The sequence below is a fragment of the Mustela nigripes genome, chromosome 4 (genome assembly GCF_022355385.1).
Source record: "Mustela nigripes isolate SB6536 chromosome 4, MUSNIG.SB6536, whole genome shotgun sequence".
Lineage (NCBI taxonomy): Eukaryota > Metazoa > Chordata > Mammalia > Carnivora > Mustelidae > Mustela > Mustela nigripes.
The window spans coordinates 184,340,984-184,358,080 of record NC_081560.1 but is presented as its reverse complement, the minus strand read 5'-3'; positions in this window follow the sequence as shown (position 1 = coordinate 184,358,080).

Sequence of the window (17,097 nt, the reverse complement as noted above, 5' to 3'; positions counted from 1 at the left end):
CAATCCAGTAGTAACACTGGATAGAAGGGGAGGGAAGCTCATCCCATCTGTTTCTGAAAAAGAAGCTTTTATTTTAACTTGCAAAACAGAGCGAAGGCAACCGGAGCCAGGGTTGGTGTGACTGATGGGCGCGGAGGGGAAGAAGGGACTTGGAAAAAAGAAGAATTTCACACTGAATCTCTTAATCTGTTTTACAAAGAGACTCATAAAACCTTAATATAGCCCCAGGACTGTCATATTTATAGGCTCGGTCACATTCGCCAGCACAGCAACCAGTGCTTGGAGCGGTCCAGAGAACCTATAGCCATGCACTTGGGGGTGGGATGCAGCCTAAAGCAGCAGAGCCCCCTCTGGGGAGGGTACGGAGGGACAGCAGACCCCCACACGAGGAGGCTGAGTTTCCGGGTCTCTTACTCTCGTCTAACAGCTTGATCATATGCCCAGCCCTGGCCCAGTCCTCAGGGAGGAAGTGGAGCCCAGGTCCCCGGAAAGCCTGGAGCATCTTACCCTCCTAGGTGAAGGGAAGCCGCCGTATCTGTAGCAGAGCGTGAATTCATTAGCATGGGGGACACACTTGAGCCGTGATGGAGAACGGCTGGAGGTAGCTGAAAAGGAATGGGGGTGGCCGGGGGGACAGGGAGGCTCCTGTGTCTTCCTGGGGAGGGGCCCCGGGCGGGGATCCACAGCATCTGGGAAGGCAGGGGGGAGGGTACTGCCAGGAGCAGACGCTGGGCAAGTGGCCGCGGGGGCGAGGGACGAGGTGCTGGGAGGGCAGGAAGGGGCTGGCACTCAAAGTTAGGATGAGACGTGAACTCTACCCTCGTCCTGGCCTTGGGGACAAGAAAAAGAAAACCAAAGCAAAGCCTGTCATTCCAAAGAGCTTGCCGTCTAGACTCCACCTGGGGGAGATGAGCTCAGAAGCAGGTGTGGGAGCAGTGCATGCTGGGACCACGGGCCAGTCCCAGCCAGGGGTGGCGGGATGCTCCCAACAGAACTGGGACGAGCCATGGCCACGGGCGCACCTTCCAGACCCTGTTCTCCCCTCTTCCCTCTCTCCTCCTATCACTGTGCCAGGAATCTGGGAATTTTGATCTCTTTCATGCTTTAAAGAAGTAACTTCCCATCAGTGGTCTCTGCGGGGACAATGAGGAAAGAATCAAGCGTTTCCCGCTTGAAGGCAGCATGTGAAAAACAGAGCAAATGTAATGAGTTTTTCATAAAGCTGAGTTTTTTCAACTTACAGGGGCGCCCTCTGCACGGTGAGTGCGCTGTTCCTACCTCTGCTGCTGTTCGATGGACATTTGTTAGTGGGCTTGTGGCAACGGGACGGTGCTCTGCGGGTTCTTGCTCTGCTTTGTATTGTTTATTTGTTTGTTTGTTTTAAGCTGGAAACCCAGAAATAGTCCCTGATTCAACTTAAAAGTGATTTCAGATTCCTGAAGTCCTCAAGGCTGGGGACCCCTGATTAGACCCCCGACTCTCTCCCTGGTTAGAATATATATCTGTGTAACTTGAAAGTTTGATGTAGGGATATTAGGCATCAAGAAGACAGAAGTGTCTAGACCATCGGGGACCAACACCTAACTGTGCTCTAGAGCATGCTGTGTCCACAGAGAAGGGACCCATAGCAGGCGAACCCCACAGCTTCCCTCCTGCCTCTTTGGCTTTGTCCCTTGGAAGATGTGTGCTACTGTGGTCATGGAGGGTGGGGGAAAATTGGGAGGGGGTTTGAGTGCTCCCATAAGATTAGAGCCTACGCAATCTTTGCGAAGTTCATGAGGGGTTGAAGCAGGTATGGGAAGGGCAGGCTGTGGGACAGCTACTGTCACAATGCACTCCCTGGGCAGAGCTCCAAGGAGAACTCTGGCAGATTAGGAAGATGATAGCATCAATGTATACAATCCATAGAGGAGCTGGAAGAAATTGGAGATAAAAAGCAAAACGGGAAATAAGGGAGACACGTAGAAAGTTAGAAAATCAAATTAGAAACTCTAATAGCTACAGAAGAGAACCAGAAAGAGCACCCAAAGAAAATTATTAAAGAAATAATTCTTAAATTCATCTGCTAATGTGTCATCTTTAACTGGGTGAAAGGTAAGCGTGTTAGAGCCAGAACAGAGCTCTGAGACCTCCCGCACCCTATTCCCTGCTTGTAGCACACTCCCTGCCCCCCAGACAGGCCTCCCATGTTGTCCTACATCAGTGAAGATCATGGTCATGGGCTTGGGAGATGGAGCCTGGGGGAGGAGGCAACACCTGGTTTGCCACTTGGTCACCTGGGACCCTCTGTGCAAAGCAGCAAACCCCTGAAAACTTGAGTTTGACCCAATCGTGCAAAACAAACCTGCATGAACAAAGAAGCAAACGTGACTGTGGAGATGATCTGTGTGGAAGGCAAAGGACCAGCGGGAGCTTCTGAAGAGGAGAACAAAAGGAACGGAACAGAAGAGACGCTCAAGGGACTGACCAGAAGCAAACTTTCCAGAAGGATTTGAATCTTTAAGTCAACGAAGTACATTGCATCTCAGGAAAGAAAAAATGGGCAGAGTGATGAGTGTGGAGACATAACCACGTTTAGCTACCGAGTACCATGATGGAGGCAGAATCCTGCACAGAACAAAGCCAAACAGGGACGCCTGGGGTCTCAGTTGGTTAAGCATCTGCCCTTGGTTCAGGTCATGATCCCAGGGGCCTGGAATCAAGTCCCTCATCAGGCTCCCTGCTCAGCAAGGAGTCTGCGCTGCTTCTCCCTCTGCCTGCCTCTCCTGCTGCTTGTGCTATCTCTCTCTGACAAATAAATAAATAAAATCTTAAAAAAAAAAAAAGAACAAAGCCAAACAAACTGTAACAAGACAAAAATCCCCCCATGACATCCCAGTGTCTGCGGATGGTGGCCAAAGTCTACAGAGTGTGGACAGCAGGGGAGTGTGACCCCGCATCCCTGGGACTCAAAAGGCAGCATCGGCGGACAGTTCTGAAAAGCTGTTTTATGAAGGAACCCTGAGAAATCAGACAGCAGATCTCAGAAACCAGGCACCCTCCTCCTAGAAGGGTTGATGGTGAGCATAGAGTCTGTTCTGTTCTGGAATTAAGAGACTCTATAACTCTTGGAATGAAGGTATAGGACAGGATGTCGGTGTCACAGTGTGAGTAATGATTCCAGGAACCAAACTGGTGGGCCAGGAGGGCGAGAGGCAGTATTTCCCTCATCTTCCACAGCCAGAAGTCCAACTTGAACACACAGTCATCTCAAAATATAATAACCCCACATTCTTATTATTTTTATACTCTTTCCCTCCCTTAACTTTGAAGAGATCTTTTGGTCCTTTTTATGTTGCTTGCATTTTTTTTTTTTTTTTTAATGAGCATGATTTTTTAAAAAAGGTCATTATCCTGAAAACATTTCTTTTTGAGTTTTCTCTTTTCCATCTGGTTTGCTTCATTAAAAAAAAAAAAAAAAAAAAAAAAAAGGAAGAAAAAGAAGAAAGAATTTCCGTGCCTTTGAAAGGCAGCTGTCCTGATTCGACATCCCCAGGGCAAGGAAGGAGCTGAGAGCTGCAGGCCAGAGCTTGGGGAGGGTGGCTGCGGTCTCCCTGCTTCCTGCTGAGTGGCACCAGGCTGAGAGGCTCTGGGAGCCCCTGGCTCTTGGAGAAAGTGTCAGTAGCCAGTGGGGGGCTGAGGGGGTGCCCTGTGTTGGGTATGGGACTTGCTTTGTAGGGCAGAACCCTGGGACGCAGGCAAAGAATACGATTGCCCAAAGCCATCTGGAAGGAGATTACTGGGGGCTCCCCCGTCTCCCCGCCACCATCTCTGTCTCTGGGATTTGGAGTCAGACTTTCCCAGAAGAGCAATCTTGCCTGCTGCTTTGTCTTTCTCCAGTTGTGAACTCTGCCCCCTCCCAAGCTGCAGCTCAAGCAGAGAGAAACTGGGTATTACGTGGTGGGGAGGGCACCATTCACGCATCCCTGAGTTTGTGCCCTGAGGGCCTCTCCCTGCAGGCTCATATGATGTCTGGGGACACAGAGGTGGTCTGACACTCTCAGGCCTCTTGGTGTCTCAGTCCAGTGTGAGCAGACCACGGGCGGAATGAGCCCAGAAGGCTCAGGGCCCTAAGGGCGTTGGTGGGGGCCCAACTGTGTGCCAGGCACCACCCAAAAAGTGGGCACCATGTTGGTTCCAGGTTGGGAAGAGGGTTCTTCTTGGAGGAAGGCCTTCTCTGCTGGGCCTCAGGGGGTGACAGTGGAGTGGCTCCATTGAGGGGTCCTCCTGGCTCTTCTCTGGCAGAAGCTCCCCTCTCCTTTGATGCCCGTGTCTTCTGGCCTCCAGGCCTTGCTGATTGATCCAGCCTGGGTGCCCCTGACCTGTTTGGCCCAATCAGAACGAAATAGCCCCAGATCGCTTGCTTCAGATCCCAGCTCCTTGACTGCTGGGTTGGCTGAGCCGGCACCTGCTCTGTGCCTCTACCTCTCAACAGGGAGGGGGGCCAAGCCCACCCACCATACCAGGTTGTGGGATCGTCCAGTGAGAAGCGTGTGGCTCTGTGCCTGGTGCCTAGGAGGTGATGGCATTGACACACCCAGACGATGGAAGGTATCCCAGGTCTCCAAGGGCATAACTGGCCCTGGTTCTGGTCCTTCCAAAAGGCTGACTCTCCTCTCATTCTTGGAGTTCATAATCCAACCTGTGTTTTTATGACTGATTAATTCTCCTTCTTGCCAGCCTGGTAGTGATGGCGGCGGTGGTGGTGTTCTGTTTCTTGCAATGGCGTTCCAGAGAGGGGGACAGGGATGTGCCAATGGGACGGGCTAGGGGATGCCTCCCAGGGCCTGATGGGCTCATGCCATTCACCTGGAGCACAGAGCCTTGGAAGGGGCAACATCAGCGAAGCAGGAGGGTGACCTGGGACCAGGATATGAGGGATCTAGGCAGCAGCCAGGATGCTGAGTGGGGGCCTCAGCACATCATGGGTTCTCAACAGCAATTTGCTTTCACCTCCCCGCTGCCTGACGCCGGTGAGCCACGCGCCCCTTGCCATCCCCACCCCACCCCCCCCCCGGGGGGGGGGGGATGTGGTGGTTGAACTAGAGCCTCTCCAAGACCCCTTCCAGCCCAAGAAGCTGAGTTCTCTGGGCTACGTGATGTGATGCACTTTGTACATGCAATGTGCGAAATGTAATAATACAGCTTTTGCCGATGTAGGCACTCCCCCAGACCCCCGCGCCGGCTTCCTCCCGTGCAACCCTCACATCCTCTGCTAGACAGGCACATCAAGGCTGGAGAGGTGCTCACCTGCCAAACAGTAAGTGGCCGAGATGCTTGTTCCTGGCTTTTCTGACTCCAGATCCCCTTGTGTTTAATCAGTACATTTTTCTGCGTATTGGTGACCTGTTTAAATAATGATTTTCCCCCCTTCTAACTGGGAGTAACAAAATACCTAAAGGGTATTTTGGGGAAACTAGTCCGCGTACACGGAAAGGACAGCGGGCAGGGAAGGAAGGAATTCAGGGCCGTCAGGGAGGAGCTCTGCCAGAGCCGTTGTCCCTTGATTGAGAAAGTGTTTGGAAAATACTCACTTTCCTGCATAATGAAAGACTGTAGAAACCAGCTATTTTAAGGTACCCAAGCTAATGCATATGTGTGTGAGCACTGCGGCACAAGCCTGGGTTCTGTCTGCCTTCTCATTTGTTTTCTCCGGATGTGTCTGCATTTGATATACATAACAGAATGCCTCCATCGTGGTCTGTTTCTCCTTTAAAGAAAGAAAGAAAAAAAAAAAAGCCCAAGATTTAGAACCGCAGTATAGAACCAAAAGCTTTTAACTCATCAGCTTCATTAAAAAACAAAACGAAACAAAATAAAATAAAACAAGGCCCCTGGCTTCCTCAAAAAAAGATTTTGCGAAGGTCCCACAGGCTGCCTCCAACCCAATGGGCTGTTACCAATCATCCCACCGAGCCTCCATGGCCTCAGCTTCCAAGGAGGTATTTGCTCTGTGGACACAGAAGCAAAGCTTTAGAGAGAATCCAATTATCTGACCTTTTGTATCAAAGACCCATCTGGAGAATTTTAATCATTCTAGCAGAATGGAAGATTCCAGTGGCTCCGGGCTGATCTCTGTGACTGCATTTTGGTCTCTGTGATCATGCGGTGTCATTACCTCTTTAGGTAAACAAGGATGCTCTTGGAGATGCTCACTGCCAGGGCATGTGGGCCAAGAGCCCTGTGGTCTTAGGAGGGGATATCGTGCCTCCAGCCGAGATGGGTTCTGTCTCGTGTTTTAAGGGGTTAAATTGCATACGTCCCCTTGGTTCCTTGGGCCCTGTCAGTATTGCTGAGTTTGTTGGCTCAGATCTTAGGCGGCACTGTCTCCCACTGGCAGTGGTACCGCGTGCTTTGACCCCCTCCCCAGGCATGTTCACTGGGCTGAATTAACAGGTGTCTTGCCATCCCTGGGGTGGGCAGGGGATGGTGGCCATGGTCCAGCAAGGGCCTGGAGGGAAAGGAGAGGTGTGGCGGGGAGGGGACGTGGTCAGGGAGTATTTCCACCAACGACCAGCTGTCTTTCCTCTGGTTCTCCGGTGCTTTAGGTTCGCCTAACCCAGGACCCTCTATTTGGCCTCATTTTCCCTCTGGCTTCTCTCAGCATTTTCCTCTTGGCCCTTCTCCATAGAACCATCTGTGACTCCACTACCGGTGCCACCAGGGACAGCCTGAACCTAATCTCACATCTCTCGACACTATGCTATCCTCAGGGAGCACACGGAAAGGTCACCACCCAGTCACCCATGAGGGTCAGAGACAACAGCAGCCCTGGCGCCCCATGGGGCACAGAGGACTGAGTGTGGAGGACAGAGGCAGTCTTCTGGAGGACGTGATGCTGAACTGAGCTTTGAACGGACAATGGGAAATACCTGGTGAGGAAGGGGGTGAGAGGAGTTCTGGTCAGAAGGAACAGTGCACAGAATGGTTTGGAAGCACACAATCCTACAACCGGGGATTCTAGTTAGACAAAAGGTGCCTGTCAAAGAGAGGCACAGGTGAGACCAGAGAGATTTGGGGGCCCGAAGACCTTCAAGATCTCTCGATGTTAGACTCAAGGCCACAGGGTATGGTTGTGTAGGTTGTGGACTGTACTATTCGAGGAGCACCCCTAAACCTGTGCAGGGCACAATCAGAATAACAGAACAGGGTGATGCTCTACTAAGGGAAATGAGCTTTATTCTACTGGCAGTGGGAAGGTTTCAAAGGGTTGTGAGCAGGAGGGCTCGTGATGATACATGTGGCTGTGGGTTGGCGTGGGTTGGCAGAGAAAGGAGGGAGGCAGGAGAGCAGCTGGAGGTGATGGGGCTGCCCTAAGGCTGTGCTGGGGAGAAAGGTGAGGAAGATGTGTTGTGTGTTGGGGGAGAAGGGGTGCATTCTGCAGGGCTTGGAGCCGGACAGCATCAGTGCACTAAATACAGAAAATGCCCAAGCCATTATAAACACCTTCAATGAGTAACGACAGGCTTGTAAAATTAGCTTCCATTTGTCATTGCTTATGCCGGAGAAACTTTCCAGGATTTTTTTCTCCTCCACAGTTTCAGTGATGCTTGAAAAATTATTTTGCTTGTTGCAGATAATATGCACACTCAAAGGCATTTCATTATTTCACTCTCTCTTCCATGCTGAAGTTCAGCACCTTTTCTCTCTTTTTTGGAGAGAGAGATAGAGAGAGGGTGCATGCATGTGCATATGGGTGGTGGGGTTGGGAGGGGGAGAGGGAGAGAGAGATTCCCAAGCAGACTCCACACTCGATGTGGAGCCTGATGCAGGGCTAGATCCCATGATCCTGAGATCATGACCTGAGCCAAAACCAAGAGTGGGGCCCTTAACTGACTGTGCCACCCAGGCACCCCAACACCTTCTCCCTTTTATGACTTAAAGAATGACCTTGACTCATCCAGCTCTCACACCACCTGAGTTCCAGATAAGTGGAAGAACCTGGAAGCCTGAGATGGAAAACCAGCAGTGCGTCCTGCCCCATGTCTGCACACGCTCCTTCTCCAGTCAGTGCTGGAGGCGATGTGGCCTCAGCGCTGGCCGCGCACCCCCAGCAGAGTTTGCTAAGGCTGATCCGACACCATGGCTCGGCCCCTTGCCCTCAACACTGAAAGACTGCAATACCCTCACCTCCTTTCTGCCCCCACCACTACCCTGAAAACAATCCGTCCTGCTCTGTTGTGTCCCTGCCGTGCTCGGCGTCATAGAGAATCTGAGTTCCCCGAGGTAGAGGTGAGGCCGAGGGAGGAAGGATGAAGGGGAAGAGAGGACCCAGGGACACGTGGGGGAAGATGAGAGAGTTTCTGGGGGAAGAAAGAGCTCTGGTGGCGGCGTGGCCAGAGACCCAGAACCCGGTTCAGCGGGAACTCTGCACAAATTCGTGTGAGCCAGCAAACCCCACGCAAGTCGCGTTCCGACCAGGCCGTTCACTTCTTGCTCTCAGAACAGCCTGGGGCGGGGCGGGGCGGGGGTGTGTGTGGGGGGCACTCCTCCAGGGTCGCTCGGGGACCAGGGCCCCTCTGCCCCTCTCCGTCGTCGTCCGCATCCGCCAGCGGGAAGCGAGGGAGCCCAGAGTGGGCCACGCGTGGGGCTCTGACAGATCAGCCCTGGAAACGCTCCCTCACTAACTTCCCTGCGGGATACTTTACCCACCGCGAAAGGTGCCCGTTTCACGTGCACAATCAGCGCTTGTTAGTGACTTCAGGACGTTTTCATCGCCCCTCCCCCCGCAGGACTCCGCGCGCCCCTTTACCGTTTCTGCTCCAGGGTCATTCCCAATTTACTTTTCATCTCTCCTGTTCGCCGAGTCTGAGCACATCCTGTGAGTAAAATCACACAACACGTGGTCTCTTGAGCCTGGCTTCTTTCCCTGAGCCACTGTGTTTGAGGTCGAGGTCCAGCCTGCCATAGGTTGGGTCCGTCATTCGTTCCTTTTCAGTGCTGAGGAGTAGTCCCTTGTCCTTGCGGACGGTGCTACGTTCCTTTCTGCTCCCCTTCCATTGGCCAGAACTCAAGTCACATGGCCAAACCTAGGCGCAAGGGGCGCTGGGAAATGTAGTCCGAGTGCCCGAAGGAAGACAACCTGTTGTGAATGGATTTGGAGCACTGAACACTCCCTCGCTGCCTCCAGTGACCCCGTTAAAAACCTATACACATGCAAATGCCACACATGAGTGGTGTGTGTGTGTGTGTGTGTGTGCGCGCGCGCGCGCGCGCGCAAGTCTAGGTCTCCGTGGGCTCCATGAGCAAGAACACAACGGTGTGCATGGGAGGAGGTGGGCAGGGACACAAACCATACCTTGAGGGCCAGAGGGGATCCTGGGGACCGGATCGTAATTCCTCCCCTGCTCTGCCAGACTGCGGACTTCCTCGGACCTCGGAGGAAGGGTCTTGCAGGTCCTAGCCAGCTCCTCCAAGGCAGGGACACACGTGCATCGCAATTAATGGAATCTTTTCAAATGCACTTGAAACACTTCTTGGAAGGGACCTTGGTGCACGGGGTGTGTGTGTGTGTGTGGGGGGGGTGGTGTGGTTCTGAAGACATCTCTTTTGTGCTTTCCCATTTCCACGGGGGCAGCTTCTTGTTGACTCTGCTTAGCTGCTGGTGATTATACATCAGCCGCAGCCCAGAGTCCAGGCGCATAATTTTAGAAGGAATATCAACTCTTCTTAAACTTGGAATAGTCATCAAGGGGGAAATGACTTTCAGAAGAAGCTATGTCTTTGTAGGGGAAGGAAAGAAATTGCACCCCTGGGCCCTTCCTGAATTGATGTTGCTGTTAGAAACTGGGGGGCGGGTAGGGGTGGGGGGGTGGGGAGGAAGCTACTGGAAGTGCAGCCTGAGAGTTATTTCAGGACATGTCTCACCCTGGCTCCCTTTGATTCCCAGCAATGTTTTTCCCTTAACAGTAATCATTTGGCCAGAACGGGGAGGCTAATTCCTTCATGGACCACGAAAGCTTTCCAGGCCAGAGAATTCCATCACCTTCCGTAACAGGCCCAGCTGCCCACGCTGACCTGCGGGTGGCCTGCTCCTCCGGTCCCTGAGTCCCTACACCTGCTCTGCGGAGCTCGCACACTGACACGGGAGCCAGGCATCTCAATGACAGAAGTCCTGCCGTTTCTTCCCTTCCCAGGCGGGTTGTTGGAAATGTGGCAGAGATCCTGTTTTCCAGAGGGTGCGGGCTTGGGGCTTATAGAAAACCCTGCAAATCACTCTGAGGAGTCATCCGCAGAGTTTCTGCCCATCCAGGAATTCTCGTCCTGCCACAAAGCGTCCATCTGAGGACAGTCAAGAGGAAGAGAGAGTGCAGTGGCATTTTGCCAAAACTTTGCAGTCACTTCTTAGGAAAGCAGCTCCGTTTTCTCAAGTCCTGCAAAATGGCAATGTGGAATGTCTGCTTTTCATACCTGGTTCAGTCCCCTTATTTTAAGACCAGGAGAACAGGAATGAGTGAGTCTGTGTCAAAGCTGGAAGGAAAACCCCACAAATCTTGTTTCGTGCTTCAAGAGCCTCCATCAGAACCCCGGTTTCCACTGCACATGAAGGAACAGATGGGCGGCCAGTATTTGGATAGACTGCTCTGTACCGGCGGCTGTTTTCAGCATGTTTCCTATGTTCTCCGGTAATCCCCCCAACCCACTAGGGGCACACTGTAGTTATCCTCTTTATATGGACTGAGGAAAACAGAATTGAGTACCTCTCTGGAGGTCACACAGCAGGCACGAAGGAGAGTCTGAATTTGAACCAGGTCTGCCTCATGCCCAAGCCTGGGTTCTTTGCCACACACCATGGATGAAGGGTTCCTGACATTCTAACCCTACAGGGCTCCCATATCCTGTGCCAAGCTGTGGAGTGTTGCAGGATGGCCCTGGGTGGAAACAGCTGCAGGTGACTAAAATGAGGGGCTTTATTATTATTTTTTTAAGATTTATTTATTTTAGAGAACATGTGCGAGCCTGTGCAAGCAGGGAGAGGGGCAGAGGCAGAGAGAGAGAGAGAATCCTCAAGCTGACTCCCTGCTAAGCATAGAGACCAACATGGGGCCACATCCCAGGAACCTGAGACCACACCTGAGCTGAAATCAAGAGTCAGCTATCCATTCACCATCTGATTCACCCTGGCACCCCATGGTGGGCTTCTTTAATCAGAATTTCACAAAGGATCTGCCCCAGCCCCAGCTCTGGAGTCAGAAACACTTTCATAGGGTCACTGAGGGCAGAGACCCTTCTCCTCCATGGAGCCGCTGGAGCTCAGTCTCCTCCTGCTCCCTCCAGGACCCAGGCAGGCTGTGTTTGTCGGCGTGGGTGGAGTAACCACAGTGAACAGCCCCACCTCCGCCTTGGCCCTGGACCTCCACTTGCTGGGGCTGTCAGCAATGTCTCGGCAACCTGGCCTCAGCCCATTGGCACACATGTGCCCTGACATACAGCCAGCGGTGACGTTTTTATGATCCTGCTTGTTATTTTTCTCTGCTCTCTGTGGATCTGAGATTCAGCCCAAGGGAGCGTCGGGCCGTCTGTGCAGCCCACTGGCCACCAGAAGATCTGCCTCTGGCTGATCGTTCTGGGAGGATGCTCGAGCCCACAGGGATCCCTGGTATCACGTCCTGATACTATTGTGATCGTTGTCGCCATCATTTGTGACCATATGTCTCTCCACTTTCCAGGAACTCATGCATTCAAATGCTTTACTGTTAAAGAGATCATTTAATAAATGTTAACATCACGGGTCTCAGAGAAATATGAAGTGAATACAGGCAAGTTTAAGTCACCACTTCATGAGGAAACCAATAGTATGTCACCATCAGTTCGAAGGAAATGTCAAAGAACACACAAATACAGAGGCAATCTGGAATGCCGAAGTGAATGTAGAAAGAGATGCAAAACCGACCAGCATTCCCGGGAAAATAGTCAATTGCATTCTTACAGACAAAACTCATTTGTACTTCTGGGGATAGGCACCATTTGTATTGTTCTACATTTTCTGTAACTTGCAGAGTAGTCACCTGGCTCAGACAATGAGAGGTGGAGACCCCTAGAAAATCAGATTCCCCTGGCGGGGTGCATTAGGCAGAGCACGGTAACCCTTTCTCTCTAATTCAAATTCTTGCAAATTTCCCTGATGCCTTATAAGGGTCTACACACACGTCTGCTTGTGAGCCATCACAACTGCTGCTTCAAGGTTTGCATATTTGGGTTCCCTCATCCTTCTCTCAAATGACACTCAGGGAGGGTAAGCGGCCTGCCCAAGGAAAGGGCTCTTTCCCCCACGCACCCCCAAAGGCAGAGGAGGGTGAAGGACATCTGGGGTCCTGCCTATTGTAGGTGCAAAAGTCTTCTTTATAGTGTACATGGATTTTGTGTTTTATTCCCTCATTTATCCATGTTGGGTTAAACAGTAAAGTGATGTTTTAAAATTACTCATTTATGGGTTGGAGTATGACCTTGGAAAGATATGCTGGGGTCCTGACCCTTATTGGTATAGGAAAGATGTTAGGGTTTGAAGACAATGGCCAAGAAGGAATTCTTGAGACGCCTTTGGTGCCAACAAGTGGTTTTATTAAAGCATGGGGACAGGACCCGTGGGCAGAAAGTGCAGCGCTGGGGTCGTGAGGAGTGGCCTGTTATAAACTTTCAAGTTGGGAAGGGTTAGGGATAGCGTAAGTCTCTAAGGAATTTGGATGTAAGGTTCCAGGACTTTGAGGGGCCTAGCTGTTGTTGGGAAAATGTCATTTATTACCGTCTAATAAAATCTGAGTCATGAGACCCTTCAGATGTATTATGGTGGGTCATATGCTTGGGGGATGATTGCCAACATATATCTTGGGGGGGTAGTGAAAGGAAGTGTCCAGAGGAATTTCTATATGTTAAAGTAGACTTACAGGATCCTGGGGGTCAGGCTAAGATTATGTTTTGCCTTTGCAAAGTATTAACATCAAGACAGCAGAGGTCCTAGAGGAATGTCGCTCTGCCTGTTTCAAGAATTGTCAGCGGGCTGTAGGTAGTAAGGACATTTAATTTTTCTTTTTGCCTTTTCCCACAACAAAACTCCCTCAGGATGTGACGTGATTTAAAATAAATTTTGATGGGGTCCTGCTGGAGTCGGGTGGGCCCTTGCAAATCTGACATGACTGGCATCCTTAGGATTAGGGGGCAGAAACACCGAGTCGCAGACAGGAGGGGAGAACCCCCTGCGACAGTGGGGGCAGGGATTTCAGAGGGCTCCCACTGCCAGCCACATGACACTGACAATTGCTAGCGACCGCTGGAGGCTGGAACAGGCAAGGAGATGCTTTTCCAGAGCCTCCCGAGGGAGCGGGGCTGCCGGCACCTCCGTACTAGACTCCCGTCCTCTGGATCTGGGACACAGGTCTGTCTGTCCTTTGAGTACCCCTAATTTGAGGGACTTTGTTATGGGAGCCCCGGGAGATGAGACCCCCCACTGTGGAGACCATAGATGCTTCTGGAAGAAGGGTGGGCTCTTCTGTCCCTTGGCTTCCAGCTCCATGGCGCACTCAGGTCCGGGAAAGACGTGGGCTGCGGCTTCCCACCCCGCTTCCAGAAATCCTGTGTGGGCTTTAAAGCTGGAAGAGGAGAGAGAAAAACTGCCATACAAGTATTTCTTAGGTAGACGCGGAGGGATCCCCACGGACTTGGCAATGAGGGCACGCCCATGTGAATACCAGCCCCGCAGCCTCCAGATCAGAGATGCGCACAGCGGCCAGGGAGGGATCCCCGGGGTTGGAGGTCTTTCATGGGGCTGGTTCCTGGGAATCTCTGAGAAGGTCAGGAGGAGGGCTTGTATGTCAGCCACCAGCTGGTGTGAGAAGAGGCACCGAAGTGAGTGTAGGTGACACCTCCCAGGGAAGGAGGCAGACAGGTGGCACCAGGGCTGTGCTGTCCGTGTAAGCGGCACCGCAGGGAGCCTTATAGTCAGGACACCGGGAGGATGATGTCCCCAGTCAGCTCTGCCTGTCGGGGGGAAGGCGTGCCGGTCAACCTGCAGCTCTGGTCTCAGTGTGTGTGGTGGAGAGTGGGTCCCGGCTCCCGGACCCCAGCCGGGCTTCCGGGGGGAGCACTGATCGTGCACACTGGAGCGTTCCGTCTCTGGGACAGGCGTTCTCGTGGACGGACGCTCTGGGCTTCCATGTTTACTCTCGTTTGCTTTTGTGCCAGTTGGAATGAGGCTGCCCATTCGGGCTGGATGAAGTCACATTCGGATGACCTCTCTATGGACTGGTGTCACACCTCCCCAGGTGCAGGTTCTTGGTGACTGTGCCCAGGCACTGGGCCCAGACACACATGTGCATGGTCTCCTTTTTAAAAATTTTTTCTTAATTTTTAATTTTTTTATTTTTTTATAAACATATAATGTATTTTTATCCCCAGGGGTACAGGTCTGTGAATCGCCAGGTTTACACACTTCACAGCACTCACCATAGCACATACCCTCCCCAATGTCCATAACCCCACCACCCTCTCCCAACCCCCCTCCCCCCAGCAACCCTCAGTTTGTTTTATGAGATTAAGAGTCTCTTATGGTTTGTCTCCCTCCCAATCCCATCTTGTCTCATTTATTCTTCTCCTACCCCCTTTACCCCCCCATGTTGCATCTCCACTTCCTCATATCAGGGAGATCATATGGTAGTTGTCTTTCTCCGATTGACTTATTTCACTCGCGGTCTCCTCTTATCCCAACAATTCTGTATAACAGGGACAATGCCTTGCTCCTCCCCCATTTTAAGATGGAGAAATCAAGGCCAAGACAGATCAGTAACTTGCCCAAGACCACACATGGGTCATGGGCCAAGCAGGATAGGAAGCAGGTTTGACTCCAGCAGCGGAACCCTGGGACTTTGCCTCACGAAGAGCCGTCACATAACCCAGCAGGTCCAAGTCCACTGGGGTGCCCAGAGGGGAGACTTCCTGCCCCCGCCGGGCCTCTGCCTACAGGGCCCTGCTCCGTGCTGCTGCATGGCTTTGGCTTGAATACATGGGTCCTGTTTCCAACCTTACCGGAGGCAGGCCCAGGTAGAAAACATCACCATGGTAACCCTTGTTTGGAGGGGCAGTAAGTTGCTTCTGGAAAACCTGACACCCTGGTTCCCAGCACTCAGTGCTCTGCGGGTCTGCAGGGCGAGCTGAATTGGCATCGCTCACAGTTGGCTCAGTGGATACGCTTCTTAGCTCCCTGTCCACGACGCGGTATCCAGGAGACCAAGAGACGTGGTGTGTTTGCTCCTAGAGAAAAGGGAGCAGGGGAGCCGGTGTGTCGTCCGCATTGGCTCCAGGCTGTCTGATGAGACGGGCTGGCAGGGCTGGTGCTCTGGCCGGGCTATGGGGACACGGGCTGGGCCCCACCTGTGTCCCTGATGAGGGTGGCCTCCCATTGTCACCACCTGTTCCATGTTGAAACCTGGCATGACCTCCCCGCCCCCAGTTTCCACTGGCCCTCGGCAGACAGAGAAGAGGGGTGCTGTGGATTGCTCGAAAGACCGCTACGGCCGACATTGCTCGTCTGCCAGCAGCAGTGATTCCCCTTTCTTGCTTTCTGGAAGCGTCTGTCATGATAACCACTTTCCCTGTTGCCAGATGCTCGTTCTCCCAGACCCCCTTGCAGCCCAGGTGGCCACGAGACAGAGGGCTGGTTCGTGAGATATGTGGGGACATCTCCTAGGAGCCTCTGAGGCAATTATTCTCTTCCTAGAGAAGGAAAAGACCCTAGACAAGAGTGCTGTTCGGCCTCCTGTCAAGTATCACTCATGCGAGGACAGGCCATTTGCAGCCATCTTGGGATCAGGAGGAGGATAGCAGACGCAGCTTATGGACATGACTGGGCTGCAAACTGCCCTGCATCTTTCCGTTTCAGGCCTCTTGCTTGGTGACATAATGAGGTACTTTGTATGGTCTGAGACCTTGCTTCTCAAAGTGTGATCCTAGAGCAGCTTTGGGATCACTTGGGAGTGTGTTAGAGATACAGACGCGCAGGCCTGGCCCCAGACCTACTGAATCAGAATGTACATTTAAAAAAGATCTCCAGGTGATTTGTGTGTACGTGAATGAGTGAGAAACACGGACCTCAGAGTTGGGGGGTGGGGTGGCAGATCCCTTGAAAGAACTAAGATTTTTTTGGAGGTTAATTTTCTTGGTGCTATTTTTGTGTTTATGACCCTTTCAGCTAGGAACAATGAAATCTTAACTCTATTAAAATGAAGATCCATTACTAACTACAGGAGCAGATGGGTCAGAAACTGATGATTACTCAGAAGATTCTACCCTACCCCCTCAGCACCTCCTCTCCATCCAGGTGCAGAAATGCCAGAGGGCGGGCCGGGCTCCCGGGTCCATGATTGATGGAGGTGGGCAAAGGGCCCCTTTGAACTTGGCTCGTTGCTCTCAGGGTTCCATCATCCCTCATCTTTTCTGAAGTCTGAGCTGTACATTTAGAAAGATTAAAATCTGCGTATTCAAAACAGAGCCCTGAGAAGTAAAAAGTGTTGCCTGAGGCTTTTTCTTTTAAAAAGCTTGTTTCTCTGCTCAGACAGTCAGGATGCTTGCAGGAAGAAAAACTTGGTGTGGACTTCAGCTTCAAGAAACAGTCAGGAGACTTTGTGGAAAAGTGGAGTTCCTCTGTAAGGAAGGGTATTTGGTTCCTGGAAGTACACATGGAGAGCTCAGGTCCCACGGGGTTTTTCTCCACAACATCACGATTTTAATGTTTGATTTTGCCCTTGTAACAGGGCTCAATGCAGGAGAAGTGGACTGACTAATGCGGGGGGGGGGGGGGGGTGGAGGGACCAAAAATTTGTAGAACATTAGAGGGGATGCTCGGTAACATCATGAGAAGGGAGGCATCTCAGCTTTCTAGTTCAGAGCCTTCCCCCGCTCCCCCCGCCTCCCCCCTCCCGTCATTGCAGGGGGAGGTCGGAGGCCGTGAGGGAACGAGGACTTTCCAGAGTGTAAATTTGGGCCTAGAACCCAAGGCCATGTTAGCACTGCACCCCCCCCACCACTACCCCATGCCTGAGTTACCAGAAGAGGAACTTGGGGGCCAGC